At 36.9% G+C, this 12,548-nt stretch overlaps 1 pseudogene; it reads left to right on the top strand.

Moving 5' to 3' along the window:
• The first annotated feature begins 3,111 nt into the window (after window positions 1-3,111).
• LOC102880001 lies at window positions 3,112-8,497 on the top strand (annotated as a pseudogene).
• The last annotated feature ends 4,051 nt before the right edge of the window (window positions 8,498-12,548 follow it).

The following is a 12,548-nucleotide window of genomic DNA, read 5'->3' as shown; positions in this document are numbered from 1 at the left end:
TTGATTCCCAGGGAGTCTTAATGCTTAATAAATTCAAGGAAAATAAGAGAAGCAAAGGACTATGTCTATTATGAATTACACAGTTTTTATTATTAGCTAAATTTTCTTTTTTCCATAATCATGAAAGAAAGTGATTACAGAAAGAGTGGGACTCAATGTCTAACATTTAAAGTAATATATTTTCTTTATTTAATTTATAATCAGCATTTATTAACTACCCGATATAAATTGAAGAATGGGCAAATTCTTGAGAAATACGGGCTGCAAAATGAATCCCTTCCATCTTAGAAGATTTCATAGTGGGACACACACAGAAACACATACACACAACATTTATTATGGCTAATTGTAATAAGTTCCGAAACAGATTACTAAGTGATTCAGAAACACTGACGGAGGAGCACACAATAACCTGGGATACATGTGAGAGATATTTTGAGAGAAAATAGCAGAGAGTTGAAGAATACATGCAAAGTCAGGGATTTTTTTTGTTATGTTGGTTAATTTTTAGACATTTTAATGTAGCTAGGGAAGAAATAAAGGCAACGACTTCATTGGCATAGTCAAAAATAAAGAGAAATAGTCTTATTGATAATATTTTTATCACAAACTTTTTTGTTATATATACAAATGTGTCAAGGCCCTTGAATGCATCACTTCTATTTTTGATGGGGTCTGTTAGTGATCTTTATTTTTTAATAGTGATATTTATCTTTCCTTTACATAGCCTCCTATTAAGATAATATTTACACTACTGTATTACCTGCAGGTGTTTAATAAGTATTTATTAAAACAATAAATCAATGCATCGACATTAATCTAATGAAACTGGGGTTCTATATTATTCAGAACTCGTTTGATTACAAGGGACAAAACTCAAAAACTAGCTCAGAATAAGAAGAATTTATTACAAATTGAATCAGATTACTGGGAAGTCCAGTGACAGATTTGAGTACGTCCAAATAGATTTGTAGCTGCACCTCTGAAATCCCCTCTTCTCTCTCTCCTCTCCTCTCCTTTCCTCTTTCTTCTCCTTCTCTCTTTCTCTCTCAGCTCTTCTTTCTATTGGCTGTTTTTTGTTGAGTAAGCTCCTAGGGCAAGGAGGAGAGGCTGTAAAACCTTGATGCCAAACTGGTCCTTAGAGCTAGAGATTCTTCAGTGTGAACACAATATAATCTATTCTGTTAAATCCATCTTCTGATTCTCTGGAAACGGAGTTTAGGCCAGAACCATCAGGTGGTATGTGGGCAAGGCGCAATGCTACAGTCTTAGAACATAGAAAGGGGGGAAGCAGTCCCTTAATGGAAAGATGAATGCTGGTTGGATCATCTTTAATCATTTATTTTATTTTATTTTTTACAAGAGTCACTACCTAAGTGATATAGTGAGATTTCATTATGTGAGTCTTTGTCATCACAGGAAAAGTAATTACCCATCTTACTAACATGGGACAAGAAAAAGAAACTACTGATTCCTGGGAAACAGCTCATTAATGATCATCTGCACCCTTGTCACCTAAAGCTGGGCTCCTCCAGATTACAGCAAACACCCTCGGGCTTATTTTTATTTTTGCTTTAGCCCCTCAAACTCTTTGTAGACAGAGGCCCTAATTCTTTCCTAGTGGTCTCTGGTTGTGGAACATTAAACATCAGAAGTTTGAATTGCTCAGGTGTAATAAGTCCTCTAAAGTGGATCTGTGAATTTTATGCAATCCCAGACAACACAAATATGGTCAGGATTTCTGCATAATCTTGTGGTCCAAGTGAGTGGGAGTATGCAGCTGTAAACACCTCCGGAATATGTACATTCGTGTGCATTGGTCATTAATTTAGCCAGGCAAACTGTCAGTCAGACAACCAGCCAGCCAGCCTCTGAGCCAGTGCATCAGGCAGCCCCATGCAACTGGTCGTCCCTTTAATCAGACACTTAGCTCGTCAGTTGGCCATCCATGCTGCTGGTCACCCAGTCAGCTAGCAAGTTAACTGACCAGTCTGCCAGGCAGCTAGTCACCCAGCCAGGAAACCTCTGAGCCAGAGTGATTGAGCAAGTCATCGAGTTTCTCCCTTCAGCTTGACAACAAGGCAGTCAAGCCTTTTGCTGATCAATCAGCTATTCTGTCAGCCAATTGGTCCTTAAATTTAGTAATAGAGGGGGCTCACTCATTTTATTTGTTTTGTTCTTTCTTCGTTTTGTTCTAAGGGTTGCTATGGTTTACTGCTTACTATCTCAGTATTTTTAATCATCATGAGCAAACTGAATTATTCTATTGTAGATTTTCCAACTAGACAATATTTAAGACAGCAAAATGTTGTGATTTTTGATAATCAGAAGAGACGCTATGCTGCAAAATGTTAGTAGAGTCAGCAGGTTTGCAGAAGCCATCTCAACATTCCTAGGTGAATACTCACTTTAGGAAGATATATTTACGAGAAAATAAATGGGTAATTATTACAAAATTATCATGCTTTTAATTCAGCAATTAACAACATGCCTCTCAGGTATTCCATTTATGTAGTATTTCTTAAATAACTTTAATATTTTAACAATAAAACAAAGATTTACCTTTCAGGTATTATAAAGTTAAGAATTTGAGGTAATGCAGATATATCTTCTGGGTTATTTCAAATGAATTGGATTACTTCTAACGAAAAAGAAAAGTAGATTTGGTGTTTGTTTATTCTTTTATTCATTCATTCTAAAAACATTTGTGTACTATATAATGATTAATGTTTAAAAACTCAAAGTTTAAAAGCAAAAAGTAAATAAAAAACAATCCCTGCTCTGAAGAAATTCAGGGACTTTGACACTGATAAAAACAAACGTTTAACTCAATAAGGGTTCTAATCCTTACAGAAGTACACATTTTTATGTGATCACTGAGGGGTGTTTCTAGACAAGAGGATGATGCTGAGCTGAGTTTTGAGGAGTAAAGAGTCATTTGCCTGTCCGTTTGGAGTGGAGGCAGAAATAATAAGCCCTCTAGGAAACATGCAGGGTGTTTTCAGAGAAGTACCCAGCCTCCTGTTTTCATGGATAAATTTACATGAGTGTGAAGAGTTATCACTCAGGAAGTGAGGCTGCAGAAGCCAGTGAGGTCATATTATTCACATCATGTTCTTGCATGAACTTCATCCTGAAAGTCGAAGAGGAGCCCTGGAGGGACTGACAGAGCAGGGATTCTGTGCCCTTCCGCACACTGACACCTTCTACATGGCTGCTCTTATGTTCTCAGACAGTGTTCTTCAGACTTTTTTGTCCATGCATTTCCAAGTGAATTTTAAAAACCTCAACCTCTTTCAAATACTTAAATTGACATATAACATTTAAGTGTAGACAGATGTAAATGCTGTGTTTCCTGGCACATTTTAAATGCTGGCATTTTTAAAACAAGACATGTAGATTATTCTTATAAATATATCCAATGAAATGGAAATCTATAGCAAGTTGATAACTGGTCTTTTGGTTTCTTGGATCCATTTCCAGTAAGGGAGCGGGGTGCCCACGCCACAAACAAGCAATTCTTGAATGCCAGCTAGATGTCCTACAAGTCAATTCAATTCTTATACTATTCTTACACAGAGACCATTAAGGAGATAGGATCAGAACCCACTGGTGAACAGCTCAGTCCCACGAGACTGTCCCTCACATTTAGATGCCAGTTGCAAGCCCAAGTTGTCACCTGTGCTTCTGACCAACTATCTACAGATCAGAGGTTCCAATGCTCCCTGCCTTGGATTCGAGTAATTTACTTGAATGGCTCACAGAACTCAGAGAATTATTTTACTTGCCAGATCATCAGTTAATTATAAAAGGATATAATTCAGGAAGAGCCAGAGGGAAGAGCCAGAGGGAAGAGATGTACAGGGTGAAGTGTGGGGAAAGGGCACGGAGCTTCCATGTCCTCTCTGAGTGCACCTCTCACTCTGAACCTCCACCAACCAGGAGCTCTCTGAATCCATCTTTTTGGGTTTTATGAAGGCTTCCATTACATAGGTATGATTGATTAAATCATTGGCCATTGGCAAGTAAGTCAACCTTCAGCCCCTTTCCCCTCCCTGGAGGTCAGAGATTGGACTGAAAGTTCCAATCCTCCAATCACACGGTTGGTTCCCCTGGCAACCAGTCCCCTACCTCAAGTGAGGTTCAAAAGTCACCTTATTAACATAACAAAAGAAACTTTGTATTGCTCTCATATTTAAGAAATTCCAAAGAGTTTTAAGAGTTCCTGCCAAAAATGGGAACTGAGACTAAGTATTTACTTCTTATTATAAATCACAATATCTTATACCATTATCACTCTTTTTATAAATTCACAGGAAAGCTTTCCTATAATAGAAATTTTATATCAGTTTTTTACTCGAACTCTCATTTACTTTCACTATCTTCACAAGTTTATTTTAATGTAATTATACTTGAAAGTTTTCTTTTTACCACATGATATAATTTTAGGATAAAATCAAATTGAAAAATATTTATAAATTAGGCATATAAAATATATATTATAACATCTTATATCCAAGAGGCTTTAAATATTTAAAATTAATTGGATTAATATTAAATTGTAATTAACATTAGCATAATTATTTATAGATTAATTATTTACAGATTTATTAATTGCATAAAATATTTTTTTCTAAATTGGATTCTTAATACTGTGAAAGGGACTTTTTATGAATAAGATAATGTATTCACAGAAGAATACTTTTTATTGGTAGAATGGGACAGAGACCAACACCAATTATTTTTTTTTTAACACCGATTAATGCCGAGTATCACGTACACAGATAAATAGAAGGGAATAAAAAGAATAAAAAAAAAAAGTTTGCCATGTAAATTCACTCAATGATCTAAGCCCCTTCCAAGTTGCAATTCCAAAATTTTATAATTCTTTGTCATCAAAACGTTTCTAATGATCTGCAGTAGACGCTTCCATTATGTACACCTATAATTTTGCTGAAAAAAAAGAGGGTACTGAAAACCGTCTGACTTGGAAACAAATTTGTTTTCTATTCAATGGAGTCATTACTTTCCTTAATGCACAGGAAGTGAATCAAAAAAGTTTCACTAAGCCTTAACACATTGTTATTACCTTGTCTTGTTTTTCATCCACTTAGAAGCACCTCATTTATCCATATATAACCTGAAAGAGTTAAGACATATAATATCATTAACTTGTAGCATCTTTGCCAATATTACATGAATATCAATATAAGTATATAATTTTGTATTGAAGTATAACTTACATGCAGTGAGGTGCATTAACATTTAGTTTATGGCTCAGTGGATTTACATTATCTAGATAAAGTCATATCTAGTGCACTCTCTAGATAAAGTCAATACCCTTGTCTTCTGACCTTCTTTACTATTCTCTAAAAATAACACTGAAGTGTAATGGAAGAAGGTCTTTTCAGTAAATGGTGCTGGGTCAGTTGGACAATCAGATGAGAAATGAAAAGTATTATCTTGGCCCTTGCCACTTTTAGAGGAGGTCATCAGGAAAACATGACCTTCTGTTGACCTGAGACCTGGACCGAGGCAATGGGAGGCTCCTTAGCCCCTCCCCTGTGCTTGGAATGTGAATTGCGCCTATTGTTCTCATAACCTCAGCCCATTCAAAAATGAAGCCTTGAGAGGGTAAAGTGTTGTTGAGATCATCTGGACTAAAAATGTGACTGAACTTCATTAAGGCCACAATAAAAACTTTTAATATTCTGGCAGGTGAACATGGAGGTCATTGACTCATCTGTGGTTGCCCAAGTCAAGCCTCACATGTAAGTATTCTGGCTTGTTATAAACAAATATTAATTCCAGATATATTGTAGAACTAAATAGAAAATGGAGAATAATGAGGAAACATAAGAGAACATCATTATTTCTGTGAACACAAAGACTTTCTAAATGGGACAGCAAAAGGGCTAAGCATTAAAGAAACCAAACGTGTCTATTAGATTACATTAAACTTGAGAACTTCAGTTTATTCAAAAGATCCATTAAGAGAGTTACCAAACAACCCAATAGAACGAGGGACAATATTTATAGAACCTATCTTATATTCTGAATATATTAAAGAACTCTTACCAATCACTAAGGAAAGGACAGATGACCTCCATAGAAAAATAGGCATATTACTTGAAAGCATTACACACCAGTGGAGATTCAAAGGGCTAATAAGCCCAGTTAAGTGATCAACCTTATTAGTCATCAGGGAAATGCATAGGGAAACCAAAATGTCCTAGTACCTCTCACCTACCAAAAATGCTAGAAGGACCTAGGCAGACAGTTACCAAATGTTGGCGATAACAGGGTGTGGGGGCATTAGGAATTTCGATATTTCTTTGTAAAACAATTAGGTAGTTCCTTATAAAGTTAAGCATATTTTATGATCCTGAAATTCAATGCTTAGTTATATATTCAACAGCATTTCGGTATCATTTTTAGAAAAGACTTTCCTTTCACTTTGTGTTATGTTGGTGGCCTGGTTGCAAATTAAGGAACCCGGTTTGTATTTTCCCAAGCGAGTACCTTACATTTTTGCCAAGGTGGAGGCGGGAGGAGCTTGCAGGCCTGTGTGAGGAGTGCTGAGTGCCGCTGAAGGAGTTAGCTCCGGCAGAGCACAGGCGGCTCAGGGCCGCTGCGGACAGGCCCGGAACCAAGTTACTCAGGGGCGCGGAGGGAACCCAAGGAGGGAAAAGCAGGCTGGAGCGCAGTGCTGGTCTCACTTCCGCCGCCCATACTTTCTGGGTTACTGCACCTTTAGAGAAGGCCTTAAAATCAGGTACAGTCATGCGCCACATAACGACTTTTTAGGCAAAGACAGACCGCTCATACAAAAGTGGTCCCATAAGATTAAAACAGAGCCGAAAAATTCCTACCGCTAGTGACAGGTGTCCGTGGCGATGCTGGCGTACAGGGTTTATAAAGTCTACAGTAGTGCGCAGTAATATCCTCGGCCTTCACCTTCACTCACCGCTCACTCACTGACGCAAAGCAACTTCTAGTCCTGTAAGCGCCGTTCATGGTAAGTGCTCTTTACAGATGTTCCATTTTTTATCTTTTATACCATGTTTTTTACTGTACTTTTTCTATGTTTAAATACACAAATTCTTACCATTGTGTTATGATTGCCTATAGTATTCAGTGTAGTAATGTGCCGTACAAGTTTGTAGCCTAGAACAGCAGTCCCCAACCTTATTGGCACCAGGGACCGGTGCTTCTATGAGAATCTAATGCCCAATGATCTGAGGTGGAGCTGAGGCGGTGATGGTAGCAACTGAGGAGCAGCTGTAAATACAGATGAAGCTTCTCTCGCTCACCTGCCGCTCACCTCCTACTGTGCGGATTGATTCCTAACAGGCCACAGACCAGTGCTGGCCCATGACCTGGGGGTTTGTGTAGGTGCACTGTGGGATGGCTGCACAATGACAAAATTGCATAAAGATGCATTTCTCGAGCCCTCTGATGTGGGACTGCACTTGTCCTCCCTGGCTTGCCATCTCCGCAGCCATGGCGGCCACCGCATACCGCACGTGGGGCCAAGGCCCTGTGTGCCTTCTCCACTACCATGTCTCCAGCCATCCTTGTCCAGAGATCAAGCCTGCATACAACAGAAAGGACAGCCAAATCTGAAAAGCTACCAAGAAGAAAGGCACCACTTCCTAAGACAGAAAATGGCTGTTGACCAGGACTGGTCCATTTACCCTGTTGCAGCACCATTGAAAACTTCTGCAGTACCTCTTCCTGTTCAAATGGGTTATCCAGTAAAGAGGGGTGCCCATGGCAAAGGAGGGAAATCTAGAACTTTTAAAGATTCCCAGTTTTCTGCATTTGACTTCTGTAGCGATTTAAAAAGCACTGTGAGGCTCTTAGAGATTTCTGCATTGAGGGCCAGCTGCACCTAGACAGTGATGGGAAATGCGAGAAGCATTGTCTAATTGAAATCAACAGAGACAATTATGTTTCATCAAGACCATCTACTCAAAACCCTAAAGCATGAATAGCAACCTTAAAGGTTAAACTTTTGAATTTAGATGATCATGCAAAGAAGAAACTTATTAAACTTGTAGGAGAGCAATACTGCAAGACACAGATGTGCTTACCGACAAGGCAGATAGATGCCCTTTAAAGAGACAGAATTATTATTATGCAATGTGTCTGCAAACAGTTTTATACCACGACTTGGAAAACTGAAGAATGGGAGAAAAATAAGACCGAACCAGACATGGAAAAGTATCTATGGGAAAATAGCTCCTCAGAAAAAAATATCCTGAAAACGCTTCTCCAAATTAAAGCCACAGAGAAAAATCTAGAAGTAAATAAAGAAGTGCTCCTTGCTATTATAGAGGTTGAAGATTGTAAAAAATCTGTTGTTATTCTTAAGAATGAGAGGGACAATGAAAATACCCTTTTTCACTACAAAGAATCAGCGAAGACTATTAAATCAGACATGAATTATGTAGAAAAATCTTCTTGCTTTATTAATTTTATGATCTATGTGTAATTGTTATCTAATTCAATATGAAGTTGCAAATGTTAAAAAAACAAACAAAAAAAATGCATTTCCCAGAACGTGTTCTTGTCTTTAAGTGATGTGTAACCGTACTGCAAGCCCTTGAATTTGTTCTTCAAGATTGTCTTGCCTCTTATTAGAGTGTTTGTATGCGTAAGTAAAATTAAAAATTATCTCGTCAACTTCTACAAACATACAAAAATCCTATTGATTGGAACTGAATGTACAGATACATTTTGGAAGAATTAAAATCAATAATTAGGGTACATTGTTGGAATTAGGTACCTTATAAGATTTCTTGTATCTTTAAAGTAACACAGTTCTGGATGCTGTTTTCTACAACTTTGTTAATAATTCTGAATCATGGATTACACATTCCTCCTAGCTGTCTGTGAAGTTTATGAATATAAAGTGAAGTAATGTTCATAAGAAACCAAAACTCGCTCTATTTTTTTCATTTTGTGTTTTTATATTTGTTTGTTTTCTTCTTTCATCTCCATTCAATTTGTCCATCTAAATCTCTTGCGTCTCAGTACTAATTTCATCCAAAATAATAGTGGTTCAAGATTGTCCATTAGCATTCTTTCCAGTGATAAGAAACAACCCATATTTGTGTTTACAGTACAGAGTTATAAATTACATTGAAATATCATTCAGTTAGAGTCATTCTCCAAGATCGTAAAGAGATGGATGGTCTCCAGGGGAAGGTTGTCATAAAAAGGAAAATCAAACCAGCTGAATAATACAATAAGTCTCTGTATAAAGCTAGCTCAGCCAAGCAAGGATATGAAAGGTGGCAGCCTTGGAGGAGATGGCTGACAGATTTCATTTGTTGAGGATCAGATCTTGCCCTGGTGTCACATGTTATATTCTCCCACCACCCTTTGGTGTTCTACAGGCACCCTCTCCAGGTGCTGTCAGGGGAGTGTGCAGAGGCTGCCAGTTAAAGGGCAGGTGTGGTTAAGTCAAGTGTATAAAAAACAGTCATTTTCTCCTCTCCTCTCCTGTCGTAAGGTTGAAACAGAATCTCTAGTTGATTTACTAATCATATAGAAAGAAAGCGAGGCTGGAATAAGTAAAAGTTATCTCTCTCTCTCTCACACACACATCTTTCTTTCCTCCCCAGCCTCCCTCTCTCCCTTCTTTGTTATTTCTCATTTTCTTTCTTAATTCTTCTTTAGCCCCTTTTTATTTTTTACGTAATTTGCCTTCTCTATTTCAACCAACTTTACTGCTTTCTACTTCTCCCTTTCTCTTTTTAATTACAGTCTTATAATAATTCTTCCATAGTTATCATTTTCTGTCTTGTGATTGTCTGAGAGGAAATCCAACCAAAGGCTGTCAAAGGCTCATGCATGTTTTATCAACAATCTTGAAGAAAAGTCTCCTCGGCCTCTTCATTCAACCTTACTTCCTCCTTTCTATTTTTGTATCTTCTGTGTGTGTGGGTGTGTGTGTTTTCTCTGTGTCAAGGCACTGTGCTAGATGCCAGGAACTGAAAGATGAGCAAATATTCATCTCGGACCTAGCATGGTTCACCAGCTTATCCCCTCAATTGTTTCTCAGTCTTCACAATTAAGACTTTCAATCTACATATTCAGAAGGAAGTCACGGCCTTCACACACACACACAAAGCACATAGAGTTTACTCATAAACTTGAAACGTGACATTCAGAGCTTTACAAATTATATATGAGCATATCCATAGGCACTTTAAATACATTTTATGGTTTTCTCTCCCAAGGAAACATCTGTGAGGTTTAGTTTAGTCTGAGATTCTAATATATGGGTTTCTTTATGAATTCATATTTCTCAGCCGACTTTTTGTCCTCAACTCAGGATGACAGTGTGGTAATAATTCTCAAAATTATTTCAATAAACATTTTTTAATCTGATAACCAAATATAACATGATAGCACTATAAACCAGGCATCCTAACCAGTCGTCTTCATCATACCTGATATGCACTGTGTGAAATTGTCATTCATTTTCTCTCCCCCACCCCACCCCCACACGCACAAAGCACATACTTTATATGCCTACTGTACAGTTTGGGAAAATATTGTGAATGAATGGCTAACTAAATGAATCATCTTGAAGTACATTTTTCAGTGTACTATATTTTTTAATGTCACTTTGAACAACGGAGTAGGCAATTCCAAACCATAAGTATTGGATCTAGGTTTTGAACACTACATTGATTTGAAAAAGTTATAGAAATGAATGATTAATTTTCCTTTATGTTTGGAATAATAATATCCTCCATATATCTTCCTTAAAGTTTGGTGAACAGAAGCAAACTTTTAAAAAGTGCTTTATAAACCGTAAAATTTTATACTCAGTTTTATGTTTAACATTGGTGTTATTTCATAAATAATTGAGAAAACATCATTAGCATAAAATTTGTAAATGTCATGATAAAATTTAATAAGAAGAATAATTAAGATACATAATATTTATATGTGTATATAGATATGTGTGTGCATAATTAGAAGTAGTCAATCTGGAATACTTATGCACAATATAAAACTTAAAGCATTTTTTCAAGGGCTGGGATTTGATGATTTCCTATTTACAATCTAATAAGTTTAGTCTGATACTTTTTATAGATGCTGGCAGAAGACATGAAACTCCTTGGTCAGAAACAAAGAACTTCATCACTCATGGCATAGTAAGTAGCAGAAACATCATCATGCTTGTAGCAGTTTTGCTTGCTCCCCAAATTCTATGCAGAGGGCCTTACCAAATGCCTGCACACACACAGGGTTGTTTTTCACAAGAGGAACGTTAAGGTTGAGAAACCTAGCATTCTATAGCAAGCAGAAAGTAAGCAAACCTTGTCCCTGAGAAAGATATTACCTCACCTTTCAATTGCTTGCTGTATACACAACCCTGTGAAATGGCCAGGTAATGAGAGATCAAGGCATTGAATTGTGGCACCCAGCAACATACATAGGAACATGAAAGACACATGGAAAAATGTCTTTCCACAAGTTTTTCTCATACTGTCTGAAATTCCTTTTTAAGAAAAAAATAATACTGGTCTCTAAATAATATATTCATCTTATTCTGGACTTTGTATAGTATATTAAACTCAGACTTAATATATAAATATCTATTTCAGCTAATTTTAGTTGAGCCCACTAACATTTACTTAAGGCCTACTATGTCTGTGCTACTGAGCTGGGTACTTTGTTATGTAAGAGACCATTCTGTGCATAAGAAAATGTTCCAATAAAAAAGGCTTTCAAAAAGAGTATTTCAAACAGCACTGTCTGAGAAAAGGCAAGGAAAAAAGGAAGCTATTGTCTAGCAGTGATCAATTTCAGACAGTTTTAAAATGCCTCTGGTGATATCATTCTCACCATCTCATAATGTTTTGCAAGTTGTTAGAAGGGGGACATTAAATCACCCGGTCAGTAAAGCTATTCTCTCCCCTATAACTCATATAAAGCCACTATGCACAGGAAATGATAATTTCATCATTCCAATGCTATTCTCATAGATAAAACTCAGCTACCTTCTTTAGAGTAATGTTACAAATGTTGCAGAATCTGTTTATTCACACAGAGCAAAAATGTCTAAAATTGTACAACATCGATCCTAATGGAGGATTTATGTGTATGCGCGCGCACACACACACACATGCACACACACACACATGCACTCAAATGCACAAACATGCAAAGACTGACTTCTTTCCATTTCTGTCACCCTTCTAACTATACTCCTCGTAGCAGGAGCTCTCAACTGCAATAACTAACAAATTATTCTATAGTTTTCACTTTGGTTTGCTCTATCTTATTACCTATTATCCAAATATTAGAAAGTGATCTTCAAAGTGTAAATTCAACCATTTACCTCTATGATAAAGTCATCTAGTGTTAAAGCAGATACTCTTTAACAATATCCGCAGCCCACTAGATTTTCTAGAGTAGGAGTCTGAAAATGATGGCCCATGAGCTACATACATTTACAAGGTTATTTGTAAATAGTTTTATTGTAATATAGCCTTACATACTAATTTATGTATTTTCTTTGA

The sequence above is a fragment of the Pteropus alecto genome, unplaced genomic scaffold (genome assembly GCF_000325575.1).
Source record: "Pteropus alecto unplaced genomic scaffold, ASM32557v1 scaffold42, whole genome shotgun sequence".
NCBI classification, from domain to species: Eukaryota; Metazoa; Chordata; class Mammalia; order Chiroptera; family Pteropodidae; genus Pteropus; species Pteropus alecto.
Note: the sequence above shows the minus strand (reverse complement) of the source record. Positions and strands in the feature narration are given on the sequence as shown.